Raw genomic sequence first — 20119 nt, forward strand, 5'->3', positions numbered from 1 at the left:
CTTGTTTAACAAATGTTAGCAGAGTAGCAGGTGTTCAAACATGGTCAATTATACTCTCTTTTGATAATCGTACACCTGTAGCACAAATGCTAGTGTTGCAGATTGTTTCTGAATTGGGTTGCTAGAAGACATCTCTGGTGACAGTCAAACACATGCTAAGCTAACGGGAGCATTGCAGTTTTGTTTCCTTTAATGTCATCTTCTGAGCATCTGGCATTGGAATACTTTTAGTTGGAGATCTGAGATATCAAGTGGAATATCCCACATCCGATCTGAATGGAACACAGCATCTGTACCTAAACTCATCTCACCCTTCACCCCTCACCCAAAGAGATTTAGCGAGGATTAGCTATACATATTAGCTACCTATGTATTTACTGTTTTTTAGGGCGCTAGTTTCAGTTGCTTGCCAGCTATTTGTCACCTAGCTAGTTGCGCAAGCAACCTAATTTAGTTAACATATATTGAGGGACGTATCTAATGCAGTGTTAACTTTGTGAGAAATTGAGGGGACAGGGCATGTAGTGACAAACTGTTGTTCGCAAGTTACGTTTTTGCTTGTGATAAACAATGACGAGACAGGCCACATAAAGCTATGTAGCTAATGTATATAAAGTTACTTTACATAAATGTTAGCTAATGTCAGCTCTGACATAAACGCTACATGCCACGTTAACTCCGTCACTTGGCTGAGAGAGCTAGAGGTGTGACAGCAGAGAGTGGAGACCGAGTATATCTTAATTTTTCAGACCATACCAATCCAAATGCATAGAAATACGAAATGACAAATTCCGGTTACTTTAAGAATGGATAATTTATCATTTCTCTGATTTTCTTCCCTTTACCTTTTCTTAATTGTGACTTCAGAAATGAATTTTTGAATAATTGACTCATAAACAGTTTTATACTTTTCAATTTTTTGTGTCTTGTAATTTGCGCTGTGGGCTGTACCATTAGCACGGAGTTGTGGGTTAGGGAATGGACTGCATATTACTTAGACTACTCCATGGATATTGAAGCGTTTAAAAGGCTAGCAGGGGTCGCAACCTAATTAATATTATTATTATAAGTAGTAGTAATGATAATAATATTTTAATGTATTAAGGCCTTCTTAAGGAGCATATATTGCAATTTAACAGGTCCATTTCTCCTTGTATGATATTCACTGGAAGAAAACTGCTGCATGGTGGCTGGCCAAGTGAAGAAAATTATTCGCAAGTAAATTCCCTGTAAAGGTGTTAATATATAAGAATAGATCCATACCAATACATTTATGTAGGCTAAGTTTTTGGAACGTTAGCGTAAAATTTGGTGCTCTTTAACACAATTGCGGCTGGCTGGACTGACCAATGGGTACATGGCAGTTTTCTGCCATTTCAGTAATTTGACAGCTCTAATGGCAAGTGAATTCCGTAAAAAGCCATTAATGTATAGATCTATAAGAATAAAATAATGTAATTCCTAGAAATGAATATCGTACAATGATAGACGGACCTGCTAAATTGTAAGTAAACTCCTTAATGCATAAGAAAAGATTAATAACCCTACATTTAAAAGGAAAAGCAACCCAATCCCTGGGCAAGCCTTGTAAACTACTCCTCAACGTACATGCAGTCTGTTCACTAACCCACACCTCCGCGCTAATGGTACATTTCTAAATCATTTCTAAAGTCGCAATTTAGAAGTGATAAAATTGAAGAAAGGGAGAGAAAAGGACATTTATTCATTCTTGAAATTTCAAACAGTTTTTCTATTTTTGCATTTGGATTGGTATGGTCTGAAAAATTAACTGTAAAGCATACATGGACTGTTATTGGTTCAAAAACAACAAAAAACGTACTATATTGTTTAAGAAAAGACAGAGAAAAGTGAAGACTGAAGTATTGAATAACTGATTGATATATTCTGTAGTTATTGATGGTTTCTAGGGGAAGAGTCATCCAGAAAACCTGATGCGATGCTGCACAAAAATTTTATTGTTTTAGGTGGATGGTAAAACTTGGAATAAAGATGGTTAAGTTGATTTCAGCTCATTAGTGTTTGTTTGTATTTGTTTGCTCATAGAAAATTAACCTCTGCAATGCCTTTTGATTATTATATCAAGACATTTCTCGTGGTACACTGTAGTGTGTCATGCAGTGTGGGACTCGCACTGGTCTGGTCTTGGCCTTGACTCAGTCTCGTCCTGCCTTGGTCTTGATCTTGACTTGGTCTCAACCCCGCAAAGTCTTGGTCTTGTCTCGGTCTCAATACACTCTGGTCTTGGTCTTGACTTGGTCTCGTTTTAGGTGGTCTTGACTACAACACTGTTAGAAATATAAACTGGCCTTTAATGCTTAATAACTTAGCAAGGGTACATGCACAGAAACAAATATTTAATATTTAATGAGTGTTTGCCCAAATATAACACTCAGAGAGCCGAGAATGTCATTAATAACCAACTGACAACTCATCAGACTGAAATGGCCCATATCATATATAAAACATGAATACATGTGCATAAAGGCTTGTATGGGCAGAGCAACAGGCTAAGGGGGTGTCTCCATGCACAGAATTAAAAAATTACAACACAGGGCATTCACACCAGCCATTTATTTCAATTTCATGCCAAAATGTTGAAGCTCCAAAAATCACATAGGTCAGCATAAAAATAATCCATATGACTCCAGTGTATAAATCAATGTCTTCAGAAGCAATCTGATAGTTGTGAGAAACAGCTCAATATTTTAGTAAATTTGTATTATAAATTCTCCTCCCTGCTCAGACAATATCCACTTTAACTTTCACTTTCACATTCTTCATCTTGTGTTTTTGGTGATTCATATTCTTCATGCATATTGCCCTCTACTGGGCAGGGAGAATAATTTCTAGCAAAAATGGACTTAAATAGGGATCTGTTTCTCAACCACACCTATTATATCACTTCTAAAGACCACTGGAGTCTTATGGATTACTTTAGCTGCCTTTAATCCATTATCCTGCCTTTGTGTTTTTTGAGCATAAAAATTTTGGCACCCATTCACTTGCATTGTATGGACCTACAGAATGTAAACATTCTTCTAAAAATCTTATTTTGTGTTCTGCAGAAGAAAGAAAGTCATACACATCTGGGATGGCATGAGGGTGAGTAAATGATGAGAGAATTTTCATTTTTGGGTGAACTACACCTTTAACCTAAGCTAAATTTAAAGGAATAGTTCACACAAAAATGAAAATTCTCTCATTATTCACTTACCCTGATGCCATCTCAGATGTGTATGACTGTCTTTCTTCAGCAGAACACAAATGAAGATTTTTCGAAGATAGAGCTCTGTCAGTCCTTGTAATAGAAGTGCACAGGTGTCAGCACTTTGACGGTCCAAAAGTCATATTTAGGCATCATAAATGTAATCCGCACGACTCCAGTCGATCAATGAATGTCTTCTGAAGCAAATCAATAGGTTTATTTAAGAAACAAGTCGATAATTAAAATGTTCTTAACTTTAAATTAAGCGCTTCCATCCAGGGCTCTGATGCTGTCTGAAATGGCTGAACTCTCGCATGACATTCGTTCTTCTGTTGTAAAAAAAGCGGCACTTCTGAATTCACGCGTGAACTCGCCGATGGGCTTATGTCACGCTTCGCATCAGCAGCTGACAGGAGGTGCTTTTTAAAAGTTAATAACGTTTTAATTTAAAATCTTAAGTATATGACTCTGTACATGGATAATTATGATTGTTTTAATGGCTTTGCAATGTAAGCATCAAAGTACGAAAATACATTAATATGGTACTATACTGTATGTATGCTATTATAGGCTTATATTAACAGGCTTGAAATGCAGAATATGTAACACAGGGTCCCTGCTCCATCTCCAAATCCATAAAGGGGTCTTTGGCCTGAAAAAAGTTGAAGTCCCCTACTATATAATATCTGTGACCAGGCGCAAGCAACAATGCGAATGCACATCATATGTTTGTTTGTTTGTTTGTTTGTTTTTAACGCCATGCCATCTTTGATTGCTATTTTTATGGTGAGATCCAGATAAACAAAATAGCAACAGGAAAAACAATTAAAAACCTTTATACCAAGAGTCTGTTTAATGCTTGATTCTAATCGGCTAGAATGCGTGCAGTTCAAACCGTTGAATGCACAGGTAGTTCCGGCCAGTCACCGTTCGATATCAACGCGCTGTTTGTAACCATAGCAACATAACATTACAAAGCAAGCAGAGTGAGCTATAGCAATTGAAAACATTTCCTAACCACTTTCATCAGCATAGCTAATATAATGGATCGTTTTTGTGTGTCATTTAACTCGTATGGTGAATATGGCGATTTTGATAAATGGGACGCAGCACAAGATGAATTTGACAAAACTGAGAAAAACAAAAAATGTGATGAAAAACGACACAAGGAACTAATACTAGCAGAGCTCAAGCAGATGAAATAAAAAAATATAAAAAGGGCATTTAATACACTCCAAGACTTTGTGTATCAGAGGTAAAGGAATGTTGATTTGGGCACCTGCTCTGCTGCCCTGTTGAATGAGACATTTCGAGAGTTTTATGCATCTGTTCGAACCACCTCCAGATGCAAATACAGTGTAGCTAGTCTGATGAGTCTCTGAGCCGGTATTAATCATCACATCAAAAAATACAACATCATAACTGATGCAGACTTCAAGTCATGCAGTGCTGTCTTTAGATCACTTGTCAAAAACTACAGGAAAAACGGAAACAACACCAGTGCTCATCACCCCCATATTACTGAGTCCAACCTGGAAAAAATAAGAAACGGACCTGAACTTTCCCCTCACATACCCATAGGTCTTGTGAGAAAAGTTTTGTTCAACATTCAGTTATGCTTTGCACGAAGAGGAAGAGAAGGAAACCAGGACTTTTCAGAATCAGAATCAGAATGAGCTTTATTGCCAAGTATGCTTACACATACAAGGAATTTGTCTTGGTGACAGGAGCTTCCAATACACAACAATACAAAACAGCAACAAGACTTTTAAAAAATAATTAAAAATTGAATAAAAAAAATAAATAAATAAAGTATATATAGAATACACAATAGACAATATACATATATATATATATACATATACACACACACACACACACATACACATACATAGTGCAAATCTAAATACAAATCAGTTATATACAGTGCAAGGTAATGTAATGGCAGAAGAGGTTGGATGTGTTGGATAATATAAAAAGACTAAGCTGTGTATTGCACATTAATTATTGCTCAATGGGCAGTTTTAACTGTTCATGAGATGGATAGCCTGTACTGTTCCTGTGCCTGACAGTTCTGGTGCTCAGAGCTCTGAAGCGTCGGCCAGAAGGCAACAGTTCAAAAAGGTAGTGGGCAGGGTGAGTGGGGTCCAGAGTGATTTTTTCAGCCTTTTTCCTCACTCCGGAAGTGAATAGTTCTTGAAGGGAGGGCAGGGGGCAACCAATAATCCTCTCAGCAGTCCAAACTGTCCTTTGTAGTCTTCTGATATCCGATTTTGTAGCTGAACCAAACCAGACAGATATTGAAGTGCAGAGGACAAACTCAATGACTGCTGAGTAGAACTGTATCAGCAGCGCTTGTGGCAGGTTGAACTTCCTCAAATGGCGAAGGAAGTACAACCTCTGCTGGGCCTTTTTCACAATGGAGTCAATGTGGGTCTCCCACTTCAGGTTCTGTGAGATGGTAGTGCCCAGGCAACTGAATGACTCCACTGCTGCCACAGTGCTGTTTAGAATGGTGAGGGGGGACAGTGTTGGGGTGTTCCTCCTAAAGTCCACAATCATCTCCACCATTTTGCAGCTCAAGGTTGTTTTGACTGCACCAGACAGCCAGCTGTTTAACCTCCCTTCTGTATGCAGACTCATCATCATCTCGTATGAGGCCGATGATAATGGTGTCATCTGCAAACTTCAGGAGCTTGACAGAGGGGTCCTTGGTGATGCAGTCGTTGGTGTAGAGGGAGAAGAGTAGTGGGGAGAGCACACATCTCAGAGGGCACCAGTGCTGATTGTACAGGTGCTGGAAGTGAATTTCCCTTGTCTCATAAGCTGCTGCCTGTCTGTCAGAAAGCTGATAATCCACTGACAGATAGACGTGGGAACAGAGAGTTGGTGTAATTTAGTCCAGAGAATAGCTGGGATGATGGTGTTGAAAACTGAACTGAAGTTCACAAAAAGGATCCTTGCATCCCTGGTCTGTCCAGATGTTGCAGGATATGATGCAATCCCATGTTGACTGTATCCTCCACAGACCTGTCTGCTCGATAAGCAAATTGAAGGGGATTTAGAAAGGGTCCAGTGATGTCCTTCAGGTGGGCCAACACCAGTCTCTCAAATGACTTCATGACCACAGACGTCAGGGCGACAGGTCTGTAGTCATTAAGTCTTGTGATTTTTAGTTGCTTTGGGATGGGGATGATAGTGGAGCATTTGAAGCAGCATGGGACTTCACACTCCTCCAGTGATCTATTGAAGATCTGTGTGAAGATGGGGGCCAGCTGGTTAGCACAGGATCTAAGACATGCAGGTGAAACCCCATCTGAACCCTGTGCTTTCAATATCCTTTGCTTTCGAAAGACACGGCACATATCATCTTCACAGATCTTAAGTGCAGGTTGAGTAGCAGGAGGGGGAGGAGGGGGTTGCTGGAGGTGTTGGTGTTTGTGTGAAGTGAAGGTCAGAGCGGGTGTGGGGTGTGAGATTGGGACTTTCAAAACTACAGTAGAACACATTCAGGTCGTCAGCCAGTTGTTGGTCCACCACAGGGTTGGGGGCAGGAGTCCTGTAATTTGTAAGTTGTTTCATGCCACTCCACACTGATGCAGGGTCGTTAGCTGAAAACATGTTTTTTAGCTTCTCAGAGTATCTTCTTTTAGCCACTCTGATTTCCTTATTCAGTGTGTTCCTGGCCTGATTGTAAAAGACTTTATCCCCACCCCTGTAAGCATCCTCTTTGGCCTGACGAAGCTGCCTGAGTTCAGCTGTAAACCATGGTTTGTCATTGTTAAATGTTAAATAAGTCCTAGTAGAGATGCACATATCCTCACAGAAACTGATATATGATGTAACAGTTTCTGTGAACTCATCCAGATTGGTGTCTGCAGCCTCAAAAACACTCCAATCAGTGCAGTCAAAGCAGGCTTTTAGTTCCAGCTCTGCTTCATTGGTCCATCTATTTACAGTCTTTACTACAGGCTTAGCAGATTTTAGTTTCTGTCTGTAGTTTGGAAGAAGATGAACCAGACAGTGATCAGAGAGTCCCAAAGCTGCTCTAGGGACAGAGCGATATGCATCCTTTAATGTTGTGTAGCAGTGATCCAGTATATTTCTGTCTCTGGTTGGGCATCTAATGTGCTGTTTGTATTTGGGCAGTTCACGTTTGAGGTTTGCTTTGTTAAAATCCCCAAGAATAATAATAACTGAGTCCAGGTATTGTTGTTCCATGTCTGTGATTTGATCAGCCAGCTGTTGCAGCGCGGCATTCATACACACGTTTGGCGCAATGTAAACACTCACCAGAATAAACGAGGAAAACTCCCGCAGCGAGTAGAGAGGCTTACAGTTAATAAAGAGCACTTTTAAATTAGGACAGCACATCTTCTTTAACATTGTTACATCTGTACACCAACTTTCTCTGATGTAAAAGCATGTTCCACCACCTCTCGTTTTCCTCATTAAATCCGCTATGTGATCCGCTCTGAACAGCTGAAAGCCCGGCAGATGTAACGCGCTGACCGGAATGGCTTCACTCAGCAAGGTTTCTGTGAAGCACGAGGCAGCAGAGGTTGAAAAGTCCTTGTTTGTGCGGGTGAGGAGATGTAGTTCGTCCATTTTGTTAGGAAGAGAGTGGAGATTCGCTAGATGAATGCTCAGCAGCACTGTTCGAAAGCCGCACCAATGGAGCTTGACCAGCGCGCCTGCTCATCTCCCTCGCCTGCGTCTCCTGAACAACACAGCCGCGCCTCCAACTAAAATGTCCAGCACAATGTCTGAATATTCAAAAAACGGGAAAAGATTGACTGGTATATGCTAACGAATGTTCAGCAGTTCGTCTCTGGTACTGACTGGAAAAAGATTACTAAACACAGGACAAACAAACAAAAACCACAAAACAATAGGAGCGCTCCACGGCGCCATCATGATGTATCAAAGGCATCTTTTGCTGTCCGTCAAGACGAGAATGGGGTGGAATATGTGACACTTGCGCATAATCCAGACACTAAAAATCACAAGGATCCAATTGCGTTGGATAAGGAAAATTTGCGAGGTTTTATGTTCTTCAGGCCTCGTGACCCACTGTGTCCTGTGGAAAGCTTTAAAAAATAGCTGTCAAAGTGTCCAGTGAACGGCGGAGATTTCTATCTGCACCCCAGGCGCATCCCGTTGTCTAAACTTGCCGATTTGGATTGTTTGCTTGTTATTCGTCTCCATGGCCAGTTCATTACACCATGTCAACTGGTAGAGAACTGTTTATTGTGTTACTGTTACCACTGTACTGTTTATTGCAGTGGTAGATGTATTTGTGCAGGTGTCAGTGGACAAGACTGCTTTACATTCATTAGATGTTAGAGCAATGACGAAACATGTAGTAATGCAAAAATACAGAGTGGATCATGACCCAGACAAGTTAAGACGTGGAACATCATGTTATTGATAGGGGTGTTTTGGGGCACAGAGTTTAGTTGTTCACAACTGCAAAGCAATATCGCTTGCTGTAGTAATATTGAACTCAAAGTTCAACATTGTGATTCCAAAGGTAAAAATCTCATTCATATTTTCAGTAGGGGAACTGATTATTAATGATAACTTATAAACCTTTAAAGACAGACCTACAGCTAGCTCTGATGTTGTTAATCGATGGTATATGCTTTTTAAGCCATCGGTCTGATGAAATCCCTATGAAAAAATGAACAGGAAAAATACTTCCAGGACCAGGACGGCTGAAAAAGTGGGCGAGCACTGTTGCGCTCTATTGATTTGCGATCGCAGATCAGCTATTTTGCCGACATGCTTGATGAACTGCTTCAAATGTGGCTCATCCAATCAGAATTTGAAATTGTTTGTTTTATAATAGTTTTACTGATTTGAGTCATTTATGTTTAACTCATGCATTACATTGTATGAAGCTGTTGTTTTTTTTTTTTCCAATGATGCTAGACTTATTCGTTTGTTATGAATAATCTTATCTTTTGCTTTGTCCATTTAATTGTCCATTAAGTTTCAAGTGTGTGTGTGTGTGTGTGTGAATAATTTCCAAATTATAAAATTGTGATACAAGATTTAGGTTATGTGAACTGGTTCTTGTGGGTGAATCAGTTGAAGTGATTCAAACAGCAGACTATAATATACTATAATTATGATACTATAATTGATCAACTGCTGAAATGACAAGCATGGTTGGTCATGTTAATGATTAACTCAGTAATCAGTTCCGGTTCATTTGGATTTCCGTTTGCACTTTAAATTGATTCAGATAACTTGTGAATCTACAGATTCGTTAGAATCACAAAAAAATATTTGTTTGAGAATTGGACAGCAATAATGGTAATATAGAACACCAGGGGTTTCTAAGTATGTAACTATGACAACAAATATGATATACATTAATATATATATATATATATATATATATATATATATATATATATATATATATATATATATGGAATGTATGCAACACAACAAGAACTGACAACACAAGTCTGAGCTAACGAATCACTTTGACCGAATCTTTAACTGCAAACAAAAAGCTTTTAATGCAAAGCAGCCGAACACTGCATTTGGAACCTGAACTAGAGGTTTATCACATGAAAGTTGAATGAGGACATCCATTAATTTGGTTGTTATAATGATTTATGTATAGCTTGCTTTTTATAACATGTTCCTGCTCATATTGCATTTCTTCAGAATTCACTGAAATCAAAAATTGCTTGGAGTGAAATGCACTTAAACCAGGCTGAATTTCATCAGCTATTCAGTTTCCTTGTGTACTAAACTTTTTGCCCATGCTTTAGGTATAAAAAGGTCTCGTCTTTTCCAGTATTTACTCTCGCTTTCTTCCATTTCTCCAGGGACCTCTGTAATTCGTGTGGCATATTTATTATGCATAATGAGGAAACTTCACAAAACTACCACACAATGGACAAGTTCATGTGATTGGCAGATCATTTTAAGAAGCTAGCAACTTTAAAATTAACATGAAATAGTGTTCGCAACCCATTTTACTTCAGTAATCTGAAACTCAACGAGTTGAGTTTATTCAATGGATTTCTGGATTTTCAACGAGAAATAAACAGAGGGTGTTAACTTTTATCCATTTTATCCATCTGAATTTATTGGATCATAAAAAGTGGTCTCTGTATGACATGTGGCTGAAGAGAATGGTTGAAAAGTATAGATGACATGCTGACATCATCTGAAAAGGAAAGTCATATCAGTTATTACATGACAAGACAAACTTTTTTTTTGTATAGTGTGCACTGATGAATCGCTCACAATAAGACCAGCAATGTGTATAAGATGTACATTGACAGATACAGTTGAACCTGTCAAGAACATATCCAGGTCATATTTCACCCTAAATGAATTTATATTTGACTTAAAAGAATGAAACCTGTTTTATTTAAGTTTTTTTTTGCATGTACATGCTTTACAATTTTAATAATTAAATTAACTTTTTTATGCAGCAGCGATAGGCTATATGTTTAAAGCATATTGTGCAATAGTAGGGTGTAAAGTAAAACATTGTTCTGTATAACTGCAGAATAAAAATACACACACATGCATTATATATATATATACACACACACACATACACACACACACACACACACCGATCAGCCGCAACATTAAAACCACCTGCCTAATATTGTGTAGGTCCCCCTCGTGCTGCCAAAACAGCGCCAACCCGCATCTCAGAATAGCATATTTTTGGAGTGATACATTATTAAAGATCAACCTTTTGAGTTGAAGCCTCATGTTTCCCGTTTCCTCCTTTCACCCCACAACGAACCCCGTTACATATATATACTTTGATACACCTTGGTACATATTACCATTACTGTGGTACGTCATATCAAGCCGTGCTAATGTCTTGGTACTTTTAGTCATTTTGTGCACTGTTTTGGTTGGAAAATGTCTTTACCTGCAGTACAGAGTCATTCACAAGATGTTGAACTCACTGAAGACCTTCTTCATCGCTGGCAAATGAAAGGATACAGGTTTGCTTTCATTGGTTTGAGGCACTTTTTCAACTTCATCCATCCAGTGCTCTGTTTGTTCTCTGTGTTCTAAATATTCAGTGCACGTGTGAGCCATTCGAATGATTCACAATGAATCGCAAACCAATTCAGACACTATCAATCTTGCCATCTGCATTTTCCTGCATACAGTTATGATTTGGAGATCGATTACACCTCCTCACACTTGACGCATTCGCAGAGCATATGTACAGTGCGAATACATGGGCAGAGCGCGTACATTACAGTGCGTGATGTTAATGTATCTTACACCCAAAACTGAACGTATTACTTTAGAAGACATGGATTCACGCAAATCGACCCCCGCTACCCAGTATTCTACTGGCAAATGTTCAGACTCTGGACAACAAGCTCTGCGAGCTGAGAGTGCGGATCTCTTTCCAACAAGAGACGAGGGACTGCTGCATTATCTGCCTTACGGAAACATGGATGTCTGCAGAGATTCCAGCTTCAGCCATCGAACCCGCGGGGTTCTCCGTGCACCGAGCGGACAAAGCGAAAGACATCTCAGGTAAAAGCAGAGGTGGTGGTGTATGTTTTATGATCAACAAATCTTGGTGTGATCAGAGGAACGTACATTCTATCAAGTCTTTCTGCTCTCCTGATCTTGAATTTCTCATGCTTCTGTGTCGACTATTCTGGCTACCGAGGGAATTCACAGCGGTCATTATCACTGCTGTGTACATCCTGCCACAAGCTGACACAGACCGGGCACTCAGGGAAATGTAGGGGAGTATAAGTGAGCAGGAAACCACGAACCCTGAGGCTGCATTCATTGTGACTGGAGACTTTAACAAAGCCAATTTCAATTCAATCGCACCAAAATACCACCAACACATCAGTTTCAACACGAGACCGGGTTTTGGACCATTGCTACTCTCCCTTCCGGGATGGCTACAGATCCCTCCCCCGCCCACCATTTGGCAAATCAGACCACTCTTCCATTCTGCTTCTGCCCACTTACAGGAAGAAACTGAAACAGTTCAGAATGATCCAGTGTTGGTTGGACCAAACAGATTCTAAGCTACAAGACTGTTTTGATCACGTGGACTGGGAGATGTTCCGGTCCGCCTCTGACGACAACATCGAGGTTTACGCTGATAGCGTAACGTGTTTCATCAGAAAGTGCATAGAGGATGTTGTTCCAACAATATGGATCTACCCCAACCAGAAGCCATGTATAAATAGCGATGTTCGTGCAGCACTTGATGCGCGGACCTGCGCTTTTAATTCCGGGAATGCGGAGGAGCATAAACAAGCCTGTTATGCACTCTGCAAAACTATTAGAGCAGCCAAACGCCAGTACAGGGACAAGATTGAAGGACAGTTTAACACCACCAACTCTAGAAGCATATGGCAGGGAATTAATATCATCACGGTCTACAAAGGGAATAAAAACTCTGCCGTGAACACCGCTGCCTCTCTCCCGGATGAGCAAAATACTTTTTATGCTCATTTCGAGGGAAATAACACTGCCCTCGTGGAGAGAACTCTCGCGGCCAAAGCTACAGAGGTTAGTTCACTCTCCGTCTCTGTAGCGGATGTATATTGATCCTTCTGACGGGTGAATATCCGTAAGGCCGCAGGTCCAGACAGCATTCCGGCTCACATCATCAGAGCATGCGCGAACCAACTGGCTGGTGTTTTTATGAACATTTCCAACCTTTCCCTCTTCTTGTCTGTGGTCCCCACATGTTTTAAAACGTCCACCATTGTGCCTGTTCTAAAGCAATCCAAAATCACTTGCTTAAATGACTGGCGTCCTGTTGCTCTGACCCCCATCATCAGCAAATGCTTTGAGAGACTAATCAGAGATGACATCTGCTCTGTGCTGCCTGCCTCACTGGACTCACTGCAGTTTGCTTACCACAACAACCGCTCCACTGATGATGCCATTGCATCTACACTCCACACTGCTCTCTCCCACCTGGAAAAAAGGAACACTTATGTGAGAATGCTGTTTGTAGACTACAGCTCAGCATTCAACACCATAGTGCCCTCCAAGCTTGATGTGAAACTCCGGACTCTGGGCTTAAACAGCTCACTGTGCAGCTGGATCCTGGACTTCCTGTCAAGCAGATGCCAGGTGGTTAGAATGGGCAGCAACATCTCATCACTGACCCTCAACACTGGAGCCCCACAGGGCTGTGTTCTCAGCCCACTCCTGTATTCCCTGTACACACATGACTGTGTGGCAACACATAGCTCCAATGACATCATTAAGTTTGCTGATGATACGACAGTGGTAGGTCTGATCACTGACAATTATGCAACAGCCTACAGAGAGGAGGTGCACACTCTGACACGCTGGTGTTAGGAGCACAACCTCTCCCTCAACGTCAGCAAGACAAAGGAGCTTGTGGTGGACTTCAGGAGAAAAGACAGAGAACACAGTCCCATCACCATCAATGGAGCACCGGTGGAAAGAGTCAGCAGCTTCAAGTTCCTCGGTGTCCACATCACAGAGGAACTCACATGGTCCGTCCACACTGAAGCTGTTGTGAAGAAGGCTCATCAGCGCCTCTTCTTCCCGAGATGGCTGAGGAAGTTTGGAATGAACTGCCACATCCTCACAAGGTTCTACACCAGCACTGTAGAGAGCATCCTGACTGGCTGCATCACTGCCTGGTACGGTAATAGCACCGCACCTGGTACGGTAATAGCCAGACACATCATTGGAGGTGAGCTTCCCTCCCTACAGGACATATATACCAGGCGGTGTGTGAAAAAAGCTCGGAGGATCATCAGAGACTCCAGCCACCTGAGCCATGGGCTGCTCTCACTGCTACCATCAGGCAGGCTCACTGCACTTTATTAATCTTATTATCTCACACTGGACTGTCATAAATTATATTCTTTCTTAACAACACACTGGCAACTGACTATCAACCGACAGCCTGAATGTCAATACAGTACAATACAACCTACTGTATATTTTATATATAATAATTTTTTTGTGTATTGTATACTGTACATTGTATATTATTATTTGTGTATTGTGTTGTGTGTAATTATGTGTATATTAGATATGTAACTTGTGTTGTGTAAATCTGATGTTTATTGTAAATTGGTATATGTCTCATCACTGTCATGACTGCTATGTTGCTCGGAACTGTACCCAAGACTTTCACCCACTATTGCACTTGTGTATATGGCTGTGTGACAATAAAAGTAATTTGATTTGATTTGATTAAACCACTTGAGTCATATGAACTTTTTGCTGCCTTAATGTCCTTTTTGGTACTTGAAAGTGTTGGTCCCCATTAGTTTTTGTTGTATAGACATTCACCTCATATCTCCATCAAAATATCTTCATTTGTGTTCCACACAAGAAAGAAAGTCATACGAGTTTGAGATGGCATAAGGGTGAATAAATTATAAGAGAATTATAATTTTTGGGTAAACTTTTCCTTTTATTTTGATCTAAGATAACATTTCAGACAGTGTCTTTAGAGAATGAAACTCCTCATTACTGCCCTACGTGGTTGTATATGTTTGTGTTCGCGAAAGGGAGATGCACTATGATCCGATGCATGAAACATCAGATGTGCTTGTGTCTGTACAGAGTTCTTATACAGTCCAGTGTGCATGGAACCCACTGAGAAGTTGCACCTTAGGTAAGGAGTATACAGTAGGCTCAGTCTGTGGGCCTCAAGGCAGGCTGTTTGAAGTGAGCCTGAAAATGGATTATCAGGTGGCAGAAGAGTGAATAGGATTGTCTAGCTGCTTGAGGCAAGCTTCACACCAAAAACCCACCTGGCCATGAGGAAGCAGGCCACCCGGAAGGAGACACAGCCTGCAGGAACACACAGCTCTCTCGCAAAAGCCTGTGTTAATGCTCACTTTGTCACCCAAACAGGTCGAGAAAGATAATCAATAGCCTTTGATAGCTACTATTAGGATTTTAACAAGCTTTTCCTCACGCTGCGCTGCTCCTGAAGAGAGGATGGGGCACCTGCCTAGCTCCACGGCTTCCCTCTCTTTAGTGTTGCCCTATTCCAATTTTAGTATCTTTTAAAACCTCACTTTAACAACTAACGACGATCACAGGCAGTGCCAGTCCTCCCTACAAGCAAACTACACATGGTACATAGGGCCCCCGATCCTGCATGCTGTCAAAGACATTAGAAGTAGCCTAATACTGGTGTTTCTTTTCATGCAAACAGAACTATAATGGTAAAAATGGTTATTTAACATGCAAATATAAATGTAATGTCAACTGTAGAGGGGTTGGGGAGAACTAATTATAATAATTATAATTAGTTCTTTCATTTTAGTTTCAAACATGTGCCAGGTAATATGTAATGGAATAGACATTAGTATAGGCTTAGCATTGATTCCTTTTATACACTTCGATAATCGGTAGATTGATTATCAATATATATATATATATATATATATATATATATATAAACAGAGCTACTCGTTGCACAATAGTCTGTCTTTTCTAACATATTTCTCAACACAACTTTGATAAATCATGAGCAGCAGGGTCAATTAAAGGGAGTCGCACACAGGACGTAAAAATTCTGCAGCGCCACGGAGCATAACTCGCATAATTTTCCATTAAAAATTGACTCAAATTATTATCAAAGGACAAAGATTATTTACTCTAGCCATCAGTGGATGATATATTGTGTATATGCATCTTTCATAGCCTACACAATGTATTTTCAGTTACAATTATGTGTTTTTGTGGTTTGACAGCTTGAATGAAAACTCTTCAAAGATACATACATACAGAGAAATTGCATAAGAATTTCTAGTCATTCAGATTGCGCAGTTAAAGCAGTTTCATACACTAACCTGCAAGCTCATCAGCGTCACTTTCATTCTTATAGTTCAAAAATCTTAGTAAATTTTGTGTGTATGTGTCCCGTGCAAGGAGCTCTAAAATACTTGTCCTATGTTGTAATACCTTGCGACCTGCTTCAGTAAATGTTATGTCACCCCTTTGTAGTCTCCTAATGCTATTACGCCAGACATTCAACAGAGGCACAACTGAGTGAATTGAAAGCACAAATTAGGCTTCTAATTTAAAGGTCAGCTAATGTTAATATATCGGTGCCTCAAAAATCTATCGATAAATTAATGTGCCAATCAGTAATCGATATGTTATGACATACATTAATTTATTCTTGTTCATGGTTTGATTGGTTTCATTTCTTTCAGTTCAGTGAATTCAGTAGCTGTATATATATAGGGTTCTTGTTTTAGCTGTACTTTCCATTTTCACAACTCATTTTTAATCGAGCAATATAAAACTTGTCAAAATAAAACATGAATACTTTGTAATTAATGTTAACTTGCTGTTGCTGATATCCTTATTTTGTACTGTATTAGTCCATTTTAAATTAAGAATATATATATATATATATATATATATATATATATATATATATTTTTTTTTTTTTTTTCCCATCTGCACTTTAGGGACAATTCTCACTTTCACCAGTAAGACCAGCAGCACCAGCGATATGCCGGTAACATACATTTAGCTAAAGCAGGCACAAGTGCAGACCCCAGTACTGTACAGCCTGCACGTGCCTTGCCAGTGTCATGAAATATCACCAGGGGAGTAGGATGCAAGTGCAGTATGGCAGTTTAATTAAGTTTAGGCAACAATCCAATAAAGAGTACAGGCAGAAGGTCAGGCGATCGGCAAACAGACATAACAGGGCTAGAAGTAAACTTGTGGTCAAAACAGGCAAAGGAACTATAACAAAGTATCAGGCAGACTATGAAGGCTTGGCACCGTTAAACACAAGGGAATAGAACGTATACTTCGCAATGTGACTGTGGCTGGCGTTGGCTCTGGCTCGTTAACCATGGCAGGCATGGGCGCTGATACCCCGTGAAGAATGACTTTCATGGCCAAATGCACCGACATCAGTGGGGGATCATTCGCTTTGGAAGATAGTGCTGAAAACAACGAGGTACGCTCCGTGGTCGTTACCGCTGACTGCGATGGGGAAATCAACCACCGGAGCTTGGCTAGTGTTAGAAATGGCGAAGTATTCTGTCATGAAATATCACCAGGAGAGTAGGATGCAAGTGCAGTATGACGGTTTTATGAAGTTCAGGCAACAATCCAATAAAGACGACAGGCAAAATCCAACAATGAGTACAGGCAGAAGGTCAGGCGATCAGCAAACAAACATAACAGGGCTAGAAGTAAACTCACGGTCAAAACAGGAACTATAACAAAGTATCAGGCAGACTATGAAGGCTTGGCACCGTTAAACACAAGGGAATAGAACGTATACTTCGCAATGTGACTGTGGCTGGCGTTGGCTCTGGCTCGTTAACCATGGCAGGCATGGGCGCTGATACCCCGTGAAGAATGACTTTCATGGCCAAATGCACCGACATCAGTGGGGGATCATTCGCTTTGGAAGATAGTGCTGAAAACAACGAGGTACGCTCCGTGGTCGTTACCGCTGACTGCGATGGGGAAATCAACCACCGGAGCTTGGCTAGTGTTAGAAATGGCGAAGTATTCTGTCATGAAATATCACCAGGAGAGTAGGATGCAAGTGCAGTATGACGGTTTTATGAAGTTCAGGCAACAATCCAATAAAGACGACAGGCAAAATCCAACAATGAGTACAGGCAGAAGGTCAGGCGATCAGCAAACAAACATAACAGGGCTAGAAGTAAACTCACGGTCAAAACAGGAACTATAACAAAGTATCAGGCAGACTATGAAGGCTTGGTACCATTAAACACAAGGGAATAGAACGTATACTTCACAATGTGACTGTGGCTGAAATTCTCTTATAAAGGGTCTGAAATTGCATGCAGGTGTGTGTAATCAGAAGTCCGGCGATTGATAGCGTTGCATTGTGTTGTAGGAATTTGAGTCCGGGATGGCCATGTTTGGAGGCCATGTTGCTTATGGGAAACTGAGTTCATGACAGCCAGCTGGCCCTGCAGACTGGCGTTATGTTCCTTTTCGTTGTATTTATAAAAATTTGGTACATTATATCCCATTGGCCTCTTGTCAGTATAAAAAGTAATAAATACTGATGTCCCACTATACTCACTGTACGTTGTTTGTTTAGAGCGAAACTGCTCTGATCTCATGAGACACAGCATGCAGTGAAAGGATCTCGATGCTAAAGTTCTTCTTCGCTACTATACAAATCACTGGTGAGTGAAATTTAAATATTTACTATTCAGTGACTAGTACCCAACATTTGTTTACTCCCCCTTACAGATTTTCTCGCAATGTAGAGAACTGCAAGGACTTTTAACTTCATTTTTATCTTTGTTCTAGGGATGTCCCAATTCTGATACTGCACTCATGTAATTAAGTTGTTCTCATACTCATAAAATGCTCAGATGATGTACGAATGTCATTGGGAACATTCAGTGCACAAATTAAAATCACGTTATGTCCTAGTGTGATTATTAATCCGCATAGAATGTGATTTAATGAAATATACAGTCTGCATGTGCACTTCAAAGCGAATGTGTGAAGCCGGCTGCTCATACACTACAAACATTTCATCATGAGCATCACGCACGCTCTTGTATGCAGTAAATGACAGAGAAAAGAGTGTGAATTTTCTCTACAGTGCACAGCTTATACAGACTACATGTTTATTTTATTAAATGGCAGCCTTTTGCAGTTTAATAATCACACTGGGCAGTGACGTACACAGACCTTAGCAGGGGTAGGGGTGAAAACACATGCACCGAGTGTGAAGAGAACTCTGCCATCAATAGTTGTTGAGCATGGGGAGCTGTGGCAATAGTTGTTGAGTGAGGTGCGGGGGGGGGGGGGGGGGGCTTGTGCTGTAGTAAAGACACCTCCGCTTATATCTACGCACTCTTAAAGGCACCTCCGCTTAAAAGGGCACCTTTAGATTTGTGAACGAAAGGGGCAGTGGCTTCAGTCCCTGTAGCCCCATTCTGTGAACGTCAGTGACACTGGGTCATGTATTGGCCTTCTTTTACGGAGGTGTGAAGCTGTCATCAAAAATGTACAAACTGGAAGGGCTTCACTCGGTTTTCAGCCAAAATAAAAGATCCATTTAAATGAAAAATAAATAAAATAGAATAATAAATGCACTTTATTTGACAAAACTCCAATGTTTTTTTTGATCCCCAAAACTGAATGAAGGTCCCTCCAGGAATCAATTGCCCTGCTGATGTTCACTCTAGTTTCGCTCGACCACGTTCCCGCTTAGCCAGACGGGATTCAGTAGATAAATGTTTTTTTTTTTGGCTCACTCGGTGTGTAGGATTCAGTGTTGTGCTGGGAGCCGGACGCTTGCTGGATCCCATCTCTAAGATAACGTTACCTAGTGTTGCAGTTTGTTGTCGCTGTTGAATAGCGGAAGAGAAGCACTGAGGCAAGGCTCTCGTGAGCGTGCATAAACATCACATCCTTTGGATTTTCCCAGCAAAAGCGACCCGCTCCCTTCGCATGAGAATCAGTCTACAGGCTATAATAGGCAACCTAGGAAGTCCAAGAAGGGCTAGTTTTTTAAGTTGCATTCACACATTGGCAAAAAATAAAAAAATAAAAAATAAAATAAAAATATTACATGAAAATTGTTACATACTGCACCTTTAAAGTTTTAATTCATTTATTTACACACTCTTTTGATAAAATGTAATTAAAGCTGAAGTATGTAGTTTCTACGTGTGACGAGGCAGGTGAGGAATGAGGATCTAAATGCAGCTTTAATGGAATAAAAGATAAGTAAATTACTCAGAATAAAACAAAACCATGGGAAACCAGGTACAGAACATGACAGCACATGTGAAGACTGACAAAGAAAACAAGGGCTTAAATACACAGGGGCAAACAAGGGAATGAGGAACACCTGGGGAAACAATCAGGGAA

This window comes from Myxocyprinus asiaticus, chromosome 21 (assembly GCF_019703515.2).
Source record: "Myxocyprinus asiaticus isolate MX2 ecotype Aquarium Trade chromosome 21, UBuf_Myxa_2, whole genome shotgun sequence".
Classification (NCBI taxonomy): Eukaryota; Metazoa; Chordata; class Actinopteri; order Cypriniformes; family Catostomidae; genus Myxocyprinus; species Myxocyprinus asiaticus.